This window comes from Portunus trituberculatus, chromosome 2, assembly GCF_017591435.1.
Source record: "Portunus trituberculatus isolate SZX2019 chromosome 2, ASM1759143v1, whole genome shotgun sequence".
In the NCBI taxonomy this organism is placed as follows: Eukaryota; Metazoa; Arthropoda; class Malacostraca; order Decapoda; family Portunidae; genus Portunus; species Portunus trituberculatus.
In genome coordinates, this window is record NC_059256.1 from 5,187,407 (window position 1) to 5,192,406 (window position 5,000).

At 38.4% G+C, this 5,000-nt stretch overlaps 1 long non-coding RNA gene and 1 pseudogene across 1 annotated transcript in view; one reads left to right on the forward strand and one right to left on the reverse strand.

The window, feature by feature from the left end:
• Nucleotides 1-1,561, forward strand: part of LOC123503468 — a 17,111-nt gene extending 15,550 nt beyond the window's left edge. The window contains exon 2 of the long non-coding RNA XR_006674472.1: nt 1,427-1,561. This is a non-coding gene — a long non-coding RNA (uncharacterized LOC123503468). The remainder of the gene's footprint in view (nt 1-1,426) is intronic.
• Nucleotides 1,562-3,983: 2,422 nt separating this feature from the next.
• LOC123503460 overlaps nt 3,984-5,000 on the reverse strand; it is a 16,558-nt pseudogene continuing 15,541 nt past the window's right edge.

The window sequence follows — 5,000 nt, forward strand, 5'->3', positions numbered from 1 at the left end:
GTTTTTGGGGCAATTTAAGGAAATTTGGGGCAATTTGATTTTTAAAGTAATTTTTTGTAATCGTGTTTTTTTTAAAGTAATTTGTGGTAATTTTGGGTGTTTTTAAGTAATTTGTGGTAATTTTTGTGGTAATTTTGGGGTTTTTAAGTAATTTGTGGTAATTTGGGGTGTTTTTAAGTAACTCATGGTAATTTTGGGTGTTTTTAAGTAATTTGTGGTAATTTTGGTTTTTAAATAATTTGTGGTAATTTTGGGTGTTTTTAAGTAATTCGTGGTAATTTTTTTAAGTAATTTGTGGTAATTTGGGTGTTTTTAAGTAATTTGTGGTGTTTTTAAGTAATTTGTGGTAATTTTGTGTTTTTAAGTAATTTGTGGTAATCTTGTTTTTAAGTAATTTGTAATCTTGTTTTTAAGTAATTTGTGGTAATCTTGTGTTTTTTTAAGTAATTTATGATAATTTTGGGTGTTTTTAAGTAATTTATGATAATTTTTGTTGTTTTAAGTAATTTGTGGTAATTTTGGGTGTTTTTAAGTAATGTGTGGTAATTTGGTGTTTTTTTAAGTAATTTGTGGTAATTTTGGGTGTTTTTAAGAAATTTGTGATAATTTTGTGTTTTTAAGTAATTTGTGGTAATTTTGGGTGTTTTTCAAGTAATCTTTGGGCGCTTTTAAGGTAATTTGGAGTAATTATTGGTATTTTTAAGTAATTTTGGATAAACTTTGGGTGAACTTTTAAGTAATTTATTGTAATTTTTGGTTTTAAGGTAATTTTGGGAGTTTGAAGGTAATTTTGGGAGTTTTAAGGTAATTTTGGGAGTTTTAAGGTAATTTTGGGTGTTTTAAGGTAATTTTGGGTGTTTTGAAGGTAATTTTTGTTGTTTTAAGGTAATTTTTGGTGTTTTAAGGTAATTTTGGGTGTTTTAAGGTAATTTTGGATGTTTTAAGATAATTTTTGGTGTTTTTAAGGTAATTTTTCGTGCCTAAGGTACATTTTAGAAGTATTTGAGGTGTGTGTGTGTGTGTGTGTGTGTGTGTGTGTGTGTGTGTGTGTGTGTGTGTGTGTGTGTGTGTGTGTGTTTGAGTTTGTACGTGTTCTCTCTCTCTCTCTCTCTCTCTCTCTCTCTCTCTCTCTCTCTCTCTCTCTCTCTCTCTCTCTCTCTCTCTCTGTCTCTCTGTCTCTCTCTCTCTCTGTCTCTGTCTGTCTGTCTGTCTGTCTGTCTGTCTGTCTGTCTGTCTGTCTGTCTCTCTCTCTCTCTCTCTCTCTCTCTCTCTCTCTCTCTCTCTCTCTCTCTCTCTCTGTGTGTGTGTGTCTTTCAAACTATTTCATACAAAAATAATAATAATAATAATATTTTTATTAATATTAGCTATAAAAATAATAATAATAATAATAATAATAATAATAATTAATAATTTTCCTTTTCAGATAAATCTTTAAACCAATTCTTATTTCAATACAAATACACCATTCAACACCACAAAAACACCATTATTTTGCCTTCAACACCACAAAAGCACCATTATACTGCCTTCAACACCACAAAACACCATTATTTTGCCTTATTTTGCCTTCAACACCACAAAACACCATTATTTTGCCTTCAACACCACAAAAGCACCATTATACTGCCTTCAACACCACAAAACACCATTATTTTGCCTTCAACACCACAAAACACCATTATTTTGCCTTCAACACCACAAAACACCCTTATACTGCCTTCAACACCACAAAACACCATTATTTTGCCTTCAACACCACAAAACACCATTATACTGCCTTCAACACCACAAAACACCATTATTTTGCCTTCAACACCACAAAACACCATTATTTTGCCTTCAATACCACAAAAACACCTTTATACTGCCTTCAACACCACAAAACACCATTATTTTGCCTTCAACACCACAAAACCACCCTTATACTGCCTTCAACACCACAAAACACCATTATACTGCCTTCAACACCACAAAACACCATTATTTTGCCTTCAACACCACAAAAGCACCCTTATACTGCCTTCAACACCACAAAACACCATTACTTTGCCTTCAACACCACAATAACACCTTTATACTGCCTTCAACACCACAAAACACCATTATTTTGCCTTCAACACCACAAAACACCATTACTTTGCCTTCAACACCACAAAACACCATTATTTTGCCTTCAACACCACAAAACACCCTTATACTGCCTTCAACACCACAAAACACCATTACTTTGCCTTCAACACCACAAAACACCATTATTTTGCCTTCAACACCACAAAAACACCATTATTTTGCCTTTTGTTCACCACAAAACACCATTAGTTTGCCTTTAACACCACAAAACACCATTACTTTGCCTTCAACACCACAAAACACCATTACTTTACCTTCAACACCACAAAACACCATTACTTTGCCTTCAACACCACAAAATCACCCCAAAACACTTTTAAACACCCCAAAATACCCTTATACTGGGTTCAACACCACAAAAACCCACTTACTTTGCCTTCAACACCACTAAAACACCCCAAAACACCCTTAAACTGGCTTCAACACCACAAAATACCCCCAAAACAATTTAAACTGCATTACTTTACCCTCAAAACACGTCAAACTAAATTAAACACCACAAAACACCCTTAAAAACCATTATGTCACCCTTGAATACCCTAGTTTCAATCAAAACACCCTTTAAGAACCCCAAAAACAACTAAAATTCTACTATTTTACCTTCAAAACACCCTTTAAAGCACAAAACACCCTTTTAACCTTCAAAACGCCCCAAAACACCCTTTAAACCCACAAAACACCCTTTTAAACCCCCAAAACATCCTTTAAAACTCACAAAACACCCTTATACACCCTCAAAACACTCCAAAACACCCTTTTAAACCCCCAAAACACCCTTTAAAACTCACAAAACACCCTATTAGACTTTAGACCCCCAAAACACCCCGAAACACCCTATTAGACCCTCATAACACCCCGAAACACCCTTAAAACACCCCAGAACACCCTTTAAAACTCACATTTCTCTTTGTTCCTCACTCATAATACCTATTAATACACAAAAAACAGCTTAAAAACACTAGAATTTACTTAAAAGCTCAGACACCCTCAAAACACCATAATTCCACTCACAACACCCTTTAATACACCCAAAACACCCTCAAAACACCTCAAACTTCCTTAAAAAAAACACCAGATTTACGTTCAACACCACTATACCTCTCAGACACCAGAAACCATTCATATTTTACGTTCAACACCACTATACCCTCTTAGATGACACCAGAAACCATTCATAATTACGTTCAACACCACTATACCCTCTTAGATGACACCAGAAACCATTCATAATTACGTTCAACACCACTATACCCCTCAGACACCAGAAACCATTCATAATTACGTTCAACACCACTATACCCCTCAGATGACACCAGAAACCATTCATAATTACGTTCAACACCACTATACTCCCTCAGATAATACTCTCTTTGTTCCTCGCGCTGTCATCCCCGCTGGAACACCACTATAACCCCCTCAGATGATACTCTCTTTGTTCCTCTCGCTGTCATCCCCGCTGGAAAACCACTGTGACCCCCTCAGATGATACTCTCTTTGTCCCTCGCGCTGTCATCCCCGCTTCAAAACCACTGTGACCCCCTCAGATGACACTCTCTTTGTTCCTCGCGCTGTCATCCCCGCTGGAAAACCACTGTGACCCCTTCAGATAATACTCTCTTTGTTCCTCGCGCTGTCATCCCCGCTGGAAAACCACTGTGACCCCCTCAGATGATACTCTCTTTGTTCCTCGCGCTGTCATCCCCGCTGGAAAACCACTGTGATCCCCTCAGATGACACTCTCTTTGTTCCTCGCGCTGTCAACCCCGCTGGAAAACCACTGTGACCCCCTCAGATGATACTCTCTTTGTTCCTCGCGCTGTCATCCCCGCTGGAAAACCACTGTGACCCCCTCAGATGATACTCTCTTTGTTCCTCTCGCTGTCATCCCCGCTGGAGGCTGTGCTGGAGTTAGGACACAGCTGTAACTCGATCTCATGAAGCCTGTGTTCCACCTGCCACTGCTGTTGACTCAAGCGTAAGGTCATGGAAGCGTTCTCGGCCTCCAAGCTCACCAGACGCTCTCGCAGTCTCGGATCTCCCCCAGTAGGAGCTCCTGTGGGGATGACTCTCTCGGCAAGGCCCCCGCGCTGTGAGACCCTTGGAGCGTCGCTACGGAAGGTCAGTGTGTGTTAATGGGGTGTTTTTGGGGTGTTTTGGTGTGTTTGTGGGGTGTTTTTGGGTGTTTTTGGGTGTTTTTGGGGTGTTTTAAAGGAAAATCGTGTGGTTTGGGTGTGTTAATGGGGTGTTTTAGGGTGTTTAGAGGTGTTTTGGGGTGTATTAGCATTTTAGGGGTGTTTTGAGGTGTTTAGGGGTAGAGTTAGTATTTATGGGGTGTTTTGGGGTGTTTTGAAGGAAAATCGTGTGTTTTGGGTGTTTTGAGGGTGTAAATGTGTTTTGGGTGTTTTGAAGGTAGAATAGCATTTTGGGGTGTTTTGGGGTGTTTTAAAGGAAAAATCGTGTGTTTTGGGTGTTTTGAGGGTGTAAATGTGTGTTTGGGTGTTTTAAAGAAAATCGTGTGTTTTGGGTGTTTTGAAGGTAGAATAGCATTTTTGGGGTGTTTTGGGGTGTTTTAAAGGAAAAATCGTGTGTTTTGGGTGTTTTGAGGGGTGTAAATGTGTGTTTGGGGTGTTTTAAAGAGAAAATCGTGTGTTTTGGGTGTTTTGAAGGGTGTAAATGTATGTTTTGGGTGTTTTGAGGCGTGTAAATGTGTGTTTGGGTGTTTTGAGGTGTAAATGTGTGTTTGGGTGTTTTGAAGGTAGATTAGCATTTTGGCGTGTTTTGGGTGTTTTGAAGGAAAATCGTGTGTTTGAGGTGTTTTGAAGGGTGTAAATGTGTGTTTTGTGTGTTTTGAGGGTAAATTGTATTCC